Below are 12,749 nucleotides of genomic sequence, written 5' to 3'. Positions count from 1 at the left end.
GTGAGCGCAGAATCAGGGGCAACAGGCTCTGGCTACTGACGTTGTCTGGGTACAGGATCCAGCCCCAGGGGAAAGTGCTGCTGTACAAATGGACCTTTGGACTCTAGAAGGCAGCCAGAATGGAGAAGGCGCAAAGATGTCAGTGCAGATGGGACTTTGCTTTGGCCAAGCTCTGTCTCCAGGGACAGGGACCTTAAATCCAGTGACTGTAACACCTGGAGGCCGGAGTCAGGCTGCCCATTCTGTGCCACGGCTTTGGCAGGTGCCTTGGCTCTGCGAGGCTCTGCCCTGCCCTGCGCTCAGCTGTAGAGGGAAAGTCCGAACCTCCCACTCCGCAGCTAGACTAGAACTATTTTAAATCTTAATAATGCCAGACAACTAGAAACTGACACTAAGCAAATACTGTAGGTACACAGGTGATCAATACAAGCACGGGGCTACTTGAACAAAGCGGGCCGAAGGGGTGATTTGCAGCAGCCTCTGTGACATTCAGAGGGTTTTTCTTTTGTTCTAAGTAGATGCCAGGAGGTTATATTACGTTTAGAGAACCAAGGGGTATCTAAATTTGATGGGCCTTCAGGCAGGTTTAGGGCAAATGGTCAGCCTCACTGTGAGCCAGAAGCAATAACCCTCTTCATACGAAGACAGCTTTACCTTCTGCAAAGAACCCTGAGCTCTCGGCTATGGAGGAGTTGGGGATTCTGTCCCCCACCCTATGGCACCCCCACCAGCTTTCTGATGGCCCAGAATCAAGTCTGCGAGATCTTCCTTCTAAAACCCATGCCTGGCCCTTCCCTGATCTCCATTCAGGTGTGTCCAGGCCCAGGGGAACGCAGGATGGGGGTATTTACTCACTGCAGCAGCAGCAGGTCAATACAAAGCACTTTGCTAATTTATCTTTCCTGAATAATTGTGGGAAATCATTTATTTCATCAGCACTGAGCAAATGACTTGCTAACCTATCCCCTCCCCCAGATCTGGGAAGCCCTCTACTCCGGAAGAAAGAACTGGTTTAGTTTTTATGCCTGTCTGTTCAGAAGTGGAGCCCAGGGTGGGGGAAGAAATGCTATTTTCCCTTTGCATGAATGTACGTTATGCCCATGTTAAATGTACAAAAACGACCCAAAGCACAGATGTTATGCCCCATCCATTGGTTAGGCTCTGCATGTGGCTCATTTAGAAAATTAAAACAAGTCAGGTCAGGCTTTGGCTTCCCCAAAGCTCAATGCACCTTTGCATGTGCAGACTGACCCAGGGGCTGCTTATCACCCAGTTGTCTTGGGCTTGATCCAGTGGGCCACTAAGCGAGAGTGCTCGGCCCTTTGCAGGAGTGGGCTCCTGGCTTGGGAGAGCGACCAGTTCCCATCAACCATTCCCAGTGCTTCTCCAAACGCTTTTGGAGCTGGTAGCGCCAGGCCCATTTGTCATGGCAAGCCAGGGCATGGGGGGAAGAGCACAGACTGGTCACAGTGAAAGAAGAGCCCCAGATTAGTGGGGGAACAGATTGTGAGCACAGGGTGGAGTGTTTTCTTGGGCTGGCTTATGGTGATATGTCACTCAGCCACTGCGCCCACAAACTGTGCATACACAGACCCCTTATGAGCCTTGTCTCTTCTCTGGAACGTTTACCTGCCAGGCTGAGCTAGCATGGACTGTGACCAGCCTTCCCCGACAACCCGAGCAATTTCTGGAGAACTTAATCTCCCATTAAAAATAAATAAATAACTTTCTAGCCCTTCTGGCTGTGAAGAAATCCTTCTAAACAGGACGCAAACTTGCCAGAGGTAAAGCTACAGAAACAATCTTCAGCACAGATGCAATCAACCCTCATTCACTACAATGATGTGTTGACTCCGAAGCTTAATGATGACAAAATACGGGTTGTGAATTATATTACTGCTAATCATTTTAAAAGCGAGCCTGGAGCAGAGAGCCGCCATTTCTGCCCCAACCCAGCTCCCGTCTGCGCCGTAAGTGTTCAAACCGCTCTCATTATTGGCTAATCCCTGTGCAGGAGGTAGCAATAGTGGGAACGTTTGTGCACACTGTGCCCTGGGTGTTTTCACCACTGGGCTGCAGCTGCGTTAGACCAACAGGGAGACAGTTTCCCACAATTCCCAACCCAAAGGCAGACTATGAGTGAGCCCGGCACAGAATTCACCAGCCTCTTCCATCTCTAAGGCACCCATCTCGCCCAGTCTCCTAGCCACAACAGACTCCTTCCCCGCAGCACTTTGTGGTGCTTTGTTCAGCTTTAATTGGCTAATGCACCGAAGCTCCCAATGCCTCACTGCCTGGCCAGAGAGGTGAACTCAATTCCCATCATTCTGGGGGATCGATGCTACAACCTTCATATGTTGGGAGGCTTTGGGGATGTTTTCTCAAATCATAATTCTCAGTCGTTGGGTGCTCCTTGTAGAATATTTTAGCAGCTCTGATGCAATTTCTTAGCCTCTCTGAAATAGCATTTTAATATAACCTAGCTGCACTGTATACCTGCTCTTAATAAACCTCTGCGACTTTAATGAACTAAATAGCAAATTACTTTTTTATTCAAGAATGAAATTTCATCATATTCATAATTCATATTTTATTTCAGACATCTGCTGCTGATTACATTACATTTAACTAAAATTAGATGATGCTCAGAATGTAATTAAGCCCCTGCCAAATTCTCTGGCCCACCAATACCAGCCTTGCTCAGCGGGGGCCGTTTGCAGCCTAATATGTAATTAGGAGCTATTTTCTAGCTGTTTTTAAAGTCTGAAAATTAGCTGCCTTTATTAATCACACAGACAAATATAAAGCAGAGCCAACGCTTGCTGAAATTTCTAAAAAGGATTTTTTTTTAATTATACACCACATAGTGCTGAGACTCATTTTGAATGTTGATTTGTTGTGCACTGACATTTTGACAACTAGTTCTCAATTTGTCTGTCGTAGTTAGGCAACAACAAAGCCGACAGTAATACTTAACTTTCAAAACCTTCAGTGCGCCAGGAGGGGAAAGGGAGAAAAAAAAAATCTACTTTGCACAAATGTTTAGTTTCTTGGGAGCTGGGGAGGCCGCGCCAGGCTGCTCCCTCTCCAGGAGGGGACGGGCTGGGCTAGGGAAAGGAACTGAGTGGAAAGGCAGGCGTGCCTCAGCCCAGCAAGGCACACGGATCTTCTTCCCTTTGGCTTATCCGCTGGGTATTACGAACGCTTGGGAAATTTCAAGTGCCCTGCAAGGGACCCAGTCCACCAGGACAAATACTCCAGCCCGAAGGAAACACCATCTCTCCCATGCACCGGCTTCCTAGCTGGAGTGTTATTGCACAGACCTTTGCCGCTCCAGGGCCTGGCCCGACTGAGCTCAGCTGGGCCTGCTTTCACCGACAGCTTTCCAGGCAAACCAGAGCACCCCACGTGAAGAAGGGGCAGCAGGTGGCTTTTCAGCCGCGCTGTGGCTCGGGCTGAGTGGGTGCAGGCTCAGTCTTTGCTGGGAAGAGCCAGCGCTCACCCAGGCACAGAGCACCGCTCTCACCTGTCTCACTCAGGTCTGCACGGCTACAGACTAGGGACCGAATGGCTAGGCAGCAGTTCGGCGGAAAAGGACCTAGGGGTGACAGTGGACGAGAAGCTGGATATGAGTCAGCAGTGTGCCCTTGTTGCCAAGAAGGCCAATGGCATTTTGGGATGTATAAGTAGGGGCATAGTGAGCAGATCGAGGGACGTGATCGTCCCCCTCTATTCGACATTGGTGAGGACTCATCTGGAGTACTGTGTCCAGTTTTGGGCCCCACACTACAAGAAGGATGTGGATAAATTGGAGAGAGTCCAGCAAAGGGCAACAAAAATGATTAGGGGTCTAGAACACATGACTTATGAGGAGAGGCTGAGGGAGCTGGGATTGTTTAGCCTGCAGAAGAGAAGAATGAGGGGGGATTTGATAGCTGCTTTCAACTACCTGAAAGGGGGTTCCAAAGAGGATGGCTCTAGACTGTTCTCAATGGTAGCAGATGACAGAACGAGGAGTAATGGTCTCAAGTTGCAGTGGGGGAGGTTTAGATTGGATATTAGGAAAAACTTTTTCACTAAGAGGGTGGTGAAACACTGGAATGCGTTACCTAGGGAGGTGGTAGAATCTCCTTCCTTAGAGGTTTTTAAGGTCAGGCTTGACAAAGCCCTGGCTGGGATGATTTAACTGGGAATTGGTCCTGCTTCGAGCAGGGGGTTGGACTAGATGACCTTCTGGGGTCCCTTCCAACCCTGATATTCTATGATTCTATGATACTCAAGACAGCGGAAGGGAGAGTTTGTTGCGGGGGGGTGAGGGGGGGGATTCTAGTGCAGCCTGTGCTACATCAGGGGGAAGGACAGCACAGCGCTGGAGGAAAGAGATCGACTTCAACCAACCCCCCCTCAGTCTCCAGCGGACAAAGCCCAGAGCCTGGCAGAGCTGGGTTCAGCTCAGGGGTTAAGGGCCAAGCCAGGATGTTTGGATCAGGGGGCCTGTTTTGGACCCATGGTGGCTGAAGAGGTAAATTGATTCTGCTAGTGCACAATGGCCACGACCACAGAGGGAGCTGGTGCCTGACGCAGCCCCTTGCCTGGAGGGGCAGGGAGGTGCTGTCACTAGGAAATACCACCACTCAACAGGAACAAATTCCTACCAACACAGAGCACGGGGCAGGTGGAGTGCAAGGCACAGCACTTCCCAGGGGCAGAGGCTGCAGCTAGAGTTCAGATAGGCCTGGCTCAGAGCAGACACGGCCCAGCGAACCTGCAGTGGGGAGAAAGGGGAATTGGGGCTTTAGTTCAGCCTGTGCAGACTGGTGAAATCAGTGGCCTATTTTGGTTTAATTATTAGTGATTGCGCCCGGAACGCTCCTCTCCTAGGGGCTGACATTGCCACAGGGCGATGCCATGTTATTCTTTTGTGCCACTCTCGCCCTGGTAGACTTGTCCTTTGTCCCTCCGCAGGACACCACGCTGGGTCGTTGGCTAGGATGGAGCACTTCCCCCGTGCTCCAGGGAGAGACGGCCTTGTGGAAGAGAGGACAAGGGAACCACTGGGGAGGTGCTGTGCTGGATAGGACAGGCCCCAGCGTGCTCCAGCCCTGAGCAGGGTGAAGGGGAGGAAGCAGCCTGCTTTTCACTGTGCAGGGGTCAAGCTGTCCTAGCACCTCCCATCTAGCGGCCCTCAGTTGATAGCCATCCAGTGGCCCATGGGGAAATATGCTGGGGTCTCTCCTTACTGTTTCTAGTAGACAGGTGTCCACAGTCCTAAAAGATACCAGCACTAATTAATTTGCACCCTTTTATTACCTGCTATTTGTATCACACGAGCACCTGGAGGCCCCATCACGCCAGGCATTGCTTAGCCACAGAGCGGAAAGACTAGCTAGATCGTTACCTGTCCAGGGCAGGGACTTTATGCTGACAAGCAAGGGAGGGAATGTTCTCCCTGTGGCACAGGTGGGGAACAGAGGCCCATGGTCACACAGTGGGGCTGTGATAGGAGTCAGAAACTGAACCCGAACCTCCCAAGTCCCAGGTCTGTGCCCCAGCGACAAGACCCTTCCTCACCACGGGGGCAGGGAGACGCAGACACCAGGCCTGCCAAGCTGGCGCCTGTCAGCACTGTGCAGATCAAACCAAGGCTCTCCGTCACGCAATGTGTTTTTCTTTTTAAACACACAGAAGGAAAATGAATCTAAACTCTGGCCAGGTGAATCCCTCCTAGAGACACGACAAACCATGGCAGGTCATTAGGTACTCTGCAGCCTGTAACTCTGTAAGTTATGCGGAGAAGGCCTGGCCCTTGTGGATGGAAAGGATGAAAGCAGAGAAACATCAGCAGGGAGGGGTGTTTGCCAGTAAAATCTGGGTTACACCCATCCGTAACCACTGCCCCGCATCTCCCTCCGCCAGGAATTAATGGGCATCTCCCCTTCCCTCGATGCTATACAGCCCCACGCAGCCCAGCTGATCAGAGGAAGAGGGCTTTGAGTGAGCACCCACAGTCCCTCTCCATGCTGCTACCCAGCTCCACCTGGGAAGCAGCCAAAGAGACACTGTCACATTGAGCCTCACGCTGGCTAGGATTAACCTCAGAAGGAGAGCAAAGAGAGCATGCTGTGGAAATGAACCCCCAATCCCCTTGCAGCCCTGGGCTTTGGCTTTAGGAAATTGACCTGATCTCACATTTTCTTCAGGCAAAATCACAGAGTCAAGTGCTAGAGAAGAAAGCAGGTGATCAGGTCACTCAGGCTCTGCTCTGCTGCCCAGTGGAGGATTGTTCCTATGACTCCCAGGGCAGGAGCTTTTTAATCTGACATGGAGGCATGGATGGATCAGATTTTATGTCAGTAGATGTCAATTTCACCACAGACAGCCAAAAAATATTTCCAGACGACAAAGTGTGAAAAATGCAGCTTGAGAACAAGCCAGAGTTTGAGTTAAGGCTATTTACTTTGTCTGTTTTGACACACGATGTCGACAATTTATGTTTTAATGGGTTATAAGGCTTTAACTTCTTGAATCTCAGCATCTACTGTCATTAGACAATTACTGTCTGCTCCTTCCCCGCATTTATTTCCCACCACAGCAAAAATTTAAACAAACATTAAAAACCTGCTTAAAAATAAACATCAATATTATCGATCGAAATTCTGCCAAGCCTACCTACGTGTCTGCGTAGCCCCTGCAAAGACCGGTGTGATGTACCTGCTAGTGTTTTGTCCCGTATCCCCCTGGAGAACAGAGCCGATGGCACAGTCCTGCCCCCGCACTACATGACTGAACAGAAATTAGAGCTAGAGAAGTATAGTCTTTACTATGGAGGTGGAGCCTACAGAGAATCATGGAAACGTTGGGCTGAAAGGGCCCCCTCCAGGTCTTCCAGTCCATCCTCCCCAGGCTGAGACAGGGCCAAGTAAACCAGCTGCATCCTGACAGGGGTTTGTCCAACCTATTCTCAGAAATCTCCACTGATAATGATTCCACAAGGGGCCGTCGCTGACTGCACTAACCAGCCCTGGGAATTGCTGCCTGGGGGGGACAGAAGGTGGCAGGCAGCTAAGGACACAGCCCTGTTTAGGACAGGAAGTGAAGCCTACAACCAGCTGAAACGCTAGGGAGCTTGGGCGAGGCTGTTCTGCTCTGCAGCACGCTGATCCCATGATACTGAATTACGTTAAAATGTGGGTTTCACAGAATAGTTTTTGAGAGCGGGGATGTCAGACTTTCGCCACACAGCCCTCGGCTGACATGGGATGAGATGAGCCAGTTTAGGGCCCACTTACGCCGCCATTCAAACCAGCGTGGCTTGTAGCCATGAGCAGCCCTGTCCGGGCATGGCAGGGGTGCAGAGGGACGACAAACAGGGAAGAGGGTTAGGGAATGCTGTGCTACCTTCCACCCCCAAGCTGAAAGACAGGCCTGGGCAGGCCCAGCAGTTACTATTTGTGTCAGATTCAAGGAGAAGCCACAGTGGTGTTTGAGGCCCATGGTGCTAGGGGCTGTATGCACAGTGAGTGTGTGGGGGGGAGGGGGGGGGGGAAGACAGGCAAGCTTGAAGGGCAGATGGGCTGTTCGCTGTAACATTGCTTGCAACAGGCAGAGCACCAGGGATACCAGAAGCGGTGCCTATGAGCCAGTGCCCCCCCGAAAGCAGGGGCAGGACTTCTGTTGATTGCGGTAGGCTTTGGATCAGGGCCCAGGAGAGTCTGCTCCTGAGGGCACGGGGACCTCAGGAGCCTAGGGGCCGCAGGCATTACTGCCAGCTTGGAACGGCGCTGACCCTGGGGCAGAGAGCTCCAATGCCTGCAGAGCTTGTGGCTGGCCCAGGCGCGGGCCATCCTGGGGCCAGTTCCAACTCACCCAGGGAAAAGAGCGATGGGAGGCAGAAGCCCTGTGGAGCCAAAAGGAGCGAGGTGCAGGAGAATGGAGGGGAAGAAACACAAATAATCTTCTGCCACCTCCCCGCAGCCTCTCAGCTGCAAAGCAGAGCATGTGCAATACAAACAGCACTAATCCCCTGTCAGCTGCACTGGCTATCAGCGGAGACCAGCTCCAAAGTGAGAGCACTAATTGAATCGAATTGAAAAGGAGGAATTGGCTGCTGAGGCTAGAGGGGCACCCAGCCCTACCTTTATCCACTCCATTCGAATTTCAGACTGGTTCAGGGGAAGTTTGCTTTCTCAAGGGCTCCCTCGTCCTGATGCATGCACCAGGCAGACAATGACTGTAGGGTTTCTCCCCCCTCCCCACCCCCTGCCTTTTATCTATGTGCTTTGACATTTTCTCTCTATCACTGACCCTTTTGCTGTTCTCGCTGTTATCTCAAATAATGTCACTGCCTCTTTAGAATCTATTCATCAGAGCAGAAAGAAGCTGCTGCTGACACCGACAAAAAAATTACCATCTGTGCCTTGCAGGGGAAGGAAAGCGCCCGCACGAACCACACCACTGCCGTTTACACAGGGGAGCCAAGCACTAATTAAATTCCTAGCAGGGTTAGAGGCGCAGGACCTGCATGGAAAGAGGACACCACCTTACACTGGGGAAGGCAAACTGGGAACGCCAGCAAGAGACACTCGCGAGGTCCAGCTGGCACTTTCTTCTCAGACTAACATGAAATCTTCAACTCCTGGTCAGGTATCAGCCGCCCCGCGCCTTGAAAGCACTCCCCGCCAGGAACAGCAGCTTGGGAAACACCCCCCCCCCCCCGGAGAGTAACCTCTTGCTGATCCCACAGAGGAGAGCAGAGTTAGCATGGAACACAGTCCGGCACCCTGCACAACCGGGGAAGCATTCCTGCCCAGCCCATGCCACTGCATGGCCTGAAGCCTGAGATCCCCCTGGAACTTTGTCACCTCACCCATAGCTGCAAGGCAGAGCTCTGACCCTTCTCGTGAATGGGACATGGAGACTGGTGGCAGCTGGCTAGCCACAGGCAAGTAGGAGAATATTCTCTTGAAAAGAAAGGAGCCCATCTTTAACCCCTGCCTGCAACTTCACTGCCAGGACTCTGGCTGGCAGCATGCACAAGGCGCCAGTCCAGATACAGGGCACACGCTTTGGTGGCAGGAGACCCGGGCTCTTGTCCCAGCTCTGTCTGACCCCCTGCCCAAATCACTTAGCCCATTGCAGCCAGTGGGAATCCTTCCATTAAGTGCAATGGGCTTTGGATCAGGGCCTTTAGTTCCATGCCTCAGTGTCCCCATCTCTGTAAGCGGGGGCTGATGCAGCTTCCTCACTGTAGTTGGGTTTGTCAAAATCTAGTGCCAGAAGGCACCCCGTGAAGCGCTAAGGAATACCCACCGGGGTTGAATCAAAGCCCCTCTCACAGCAGCAGTACTTGCTTTTGAAGCTGTAAAAGATTTCCTACCCAAGTGAAAGTCAAGAGAGGTAGACAGCAGATTTGTTAGGAGTGAAAACAGAAGGCAGGTATTTTATTCCATGCATGCCTTTAGCTACAAGGTCATCCCTTAAGGTTTCTGGCCAGCCAGCTTGATCTACCAGACATTTAATAACATTTTCCCTGCAGGCAGAACGATAGTGAACAATGATTTACAAAAGGGAGAGTCTGAGATTCAAAGTCTCTGCAGTCACTTTTTAAAAAGTTCCCCCTTCCTGAGGATTTATGATGCATTTCAGCTGTCTTTGCCCACTCACTCCCCTCCCACAGCTGCATGGCATCACTCCATGAGCTCTGGATCCATCCCATCAGCAAGACAGAGCATTAAATATCAAAGAAGTTTCCTGAAGCAAAGGGGGGTTTTTTTAAAGAAAGGTTTGACAAAGTGTCTTATTTTATGCTGATATTAGATTGAAAAGCATCCTTTTGGCTAAAACAGTAAAAGTAGATAATATGCACAGCACCCGTCAGGAAATACAGCTACATCTCAACACATTTGATCCACTTAGAGGAAAAAACCCTTGGTATAGTTTATATTAATGAAATCCCTGCAGAGTTTGGATGCAACGTTTCTTTAGGAGTCTCAGCCCTTTTTGCTAAAGCATTTTGCTAGTAAGAACTTATTTACATTACGTTAGGGCCTGCAACTCCCAAACAAGATCCAGGCCCCAGGGTGGTAGGCACTTTACAGACAATGCTTGCTCTGAAGATCTTATTTGCCCTGCAGATCCTAGACAGATAAGAACAGCAGCAAAAGGAGAAACAGGGAGGTGGAGAGTCACATAGCAAGTCCAATAGCAGAGGTAGGACTGGTTTCAGAGTAACAGCCGTGTTAGTCTGTATTCGCAAAAAGAAAAGGAGGACTTGTGGCACCTTAGAGACTAACCAATTTATTTGAGCTCATGCTCAAAGCTCATGCTCAAATAAATTGGTTAGTCTCTAAGGTGCCACAAGTACTCCTTTTCTTAGAGGTAGGATTAGAACCCAAATCTCACAACCCAGCCTCCTAGTCACCAGACCACCATGCGGCCCCAGACAGATGCCGAACAAACAGCCAAGCCAAAAGCTACCCAAGCAAGAAGCGATTTGAAAGATTGTTACATGTTCTTTTCCTCTGCAACAGGATGGAGTGTAGACTCCAACCTTTCCTCTCTGCTCTGGCTATTAAGAGGCCAAGCTGGGATCGTTAGTCTTTTTGCAAAGCTCCTAATGTGAAAAATGAAGCTCAAGAAAAATTAGCCAAATTACCAAGCTAATCCTTCAGCGGAAATCATTGCTCCATTACACATCTGTAAAATGAGCCTATAAAAAGGGAAAGACGTGCAAAAAAATAAGTAAATATATGAAGTGGTTACTCTTTTGCTGGGGAGATTTGCTGCAAGGTAAGGCAGAGAGGATGGGGCAATGGGAGGGAAAAAACACACTTGCAAAATGTAATTTGCGCTTCAAAAGCTCTAAGTGTTAAACTGCAGGGGGCAGCTGTTTAAATGCTGCCTTGTTCTGAGCCTCTTACCTGTCCGCTTTACAACAGTGAGCCAATGTCAGCAGGAACTTTTAAGCAGGTGTGTAAGACAGCTGTAAGAGATCCATGGAGGCAGTGCTGGCTTGTGGCTAGGGCAGTGGAGCAAGACTTCTGGGTTTTATGCCTGCCTCTTGCTAATCCAAGTCAGCACCACTCACTTTATCCTCTCTCTGACTCAGTTTACTCCTCAATGTAATTGGTGGGGTGTATAATTAATTAATTGGGTGAGACCCAGTGTAAATGTAACTGCAATTGAAAAGATTTATCCACCCTATTTGGACAGAACATTTGTGAAAAGCAAGCAGAAAACCGCCTCCAACGTCAATCATGCTATTTGTTGTGGGTTCTGGTGATTAAACCATGGAGGGGAGGGGGGAGAAGATAGATAGATAGAACACAGCACGTGCGGCCGGTTGTTAAATCCATGCTTACTTCTAATAAATTGGGACTGGCTCCAGCTGCTGACTTATGCAATTATGGCCCCGCTGTTGGCACAGATAACTCACTGCCCTGCTTCCAGGCACGATTTGCCCGTCAAATCAAACAGGCTGAGAGGCATAAGCAAATTTGATCTCTTTGTTAACAGTTTCTAAGGGGACCTATCAGAGCTTGATGGAGAAGCTGTACTGTAGAGCAAGACCCCAGTCTCTTCTATGCCAAAGGTGCCTCCCAGCCACTGTCCAAGGCCCCGACCTTCGAACACAGGCCAGATGGAAGCACAGGCTCACGGCATTGCAGAAGAGTGGGTCTCCACTGCCCCCTTGTGGTCAGCAACAGAAAAGCGTTCAAGCAATTGATGGCTGTAAAGGGCACAACGCTTTTTAACACACGGAGAGGCTGTCTGCTCCCATCCTGAAGGTTGAGAGCACAGTAGCCATCGTCAGCATTGATCATTCCGTAGTAAGCGATCAGCTCCTAGGCGCTGTGGTAATACAAATAATTCTAGAAATTCTTCCGTCATTCCAGGGACCATTTTCCTTTCCCTAAAAGAGAAGGCACCAAAGAGCTGGATATTGGATCAAAAAAAAAAAAAATCAATTTAGAAGACTGTTCCCGATTTGGCCACCTTGGGTGATGGTTTCCATTGCTACCTCACACAAAGAGGCGGCAGCTGCTCTCGGGGAGGAGGATGTGGCTCCTGGGGGAAGATATCTGCCCTTGCAAATGTTAATACCATAGCAGAAACCTGCACTCTGCTGACATACAAGCACAGTTCAAGTCACTTACACTTCACGGCTGTAGCCAATCAGGTCCTTTGTCACTTGAACATCTTAATCTCACCAACCAACAATCAGAAGCAACACAGGCCCAGTTAAAGACAGGCTGAAAATCTGCTCACTGAGATGCCAGAGGTCAGATGGATTCCTCCCGAGCAGGAGGGCTCTGTTTTGTCTGGGACTGAGTGCCACGGCGGAGTTGTTGTGCTAGGGTAACAAAGAGCCAGAGGATGAAATGGAGGTGTCACACTCACTGCTCTCATGTATTTAGTGAGGGAAAGGAGAGGGAAACTGAATGGTTAAGAAGAACAGGAATTAGAGGCTTCCATATCTAGGCTGCTGCTTTGAATATCTAGCTCAGGTTACCAGTAATTGAAGGTTACCATCAGATGGCTCTTTGGTGGCTAATATGGAGTCATGCTAAGATAACTGCATCAAAGACAGACCTCTCAACTGGCACTCGGGGATTGGGCATGGAAAGCCAAGATGGGCTCATGCCAAGAGGCAAGCCTCTCCAGGCATAGCACGGGCCGTTGGCATGGTGACTGCTCAGTGGCTGGAGAGATGACCACAGGCTCCAGCACTAGAAGCACATAAAAGAAAG

The 12,749-nt window shown here is 50.1% G+C and overlaps 1 long non-coding RNA gene across 1 annotated transcript in view; it reads right to left on the bottom strand.

Moving 5' to 3' along the window:
* LOC311531467 overlaps positions 1-6,762 on the bottom strand; it is a 28,367-nt gene extending 21,605 nt beyond the window's left edge. The window contains exon 1 of the long non-coding RNA XR_014714224.1: positions 6,670-6,762. This is a non-coding gene — a long non-coding RNA (uncharacterized lncRNA). The remainder of the gene's footprint in view (positions 1-6,669) is intronic.
* Positions 6,763-12,749: the final 5,987 nt, after the last annotated feature.

Source organism: Lepidochelys olivacea (assembly GCF_965140295.1).
Source record: "Lepidochelys olivacea isolate rLepOli2 genome assembly, chromosome: 15".
Lineage (NCBI taxonomy): Eukaryota > Metazoa > Chordata > Testudines > Cheloniidae > Lepidochelys > Lepidochelys olivacea.
Note: the sequence above shows the minus strand (reverse complement) of the source record. Positions and strands in the feature narration are given on the sequence as shown.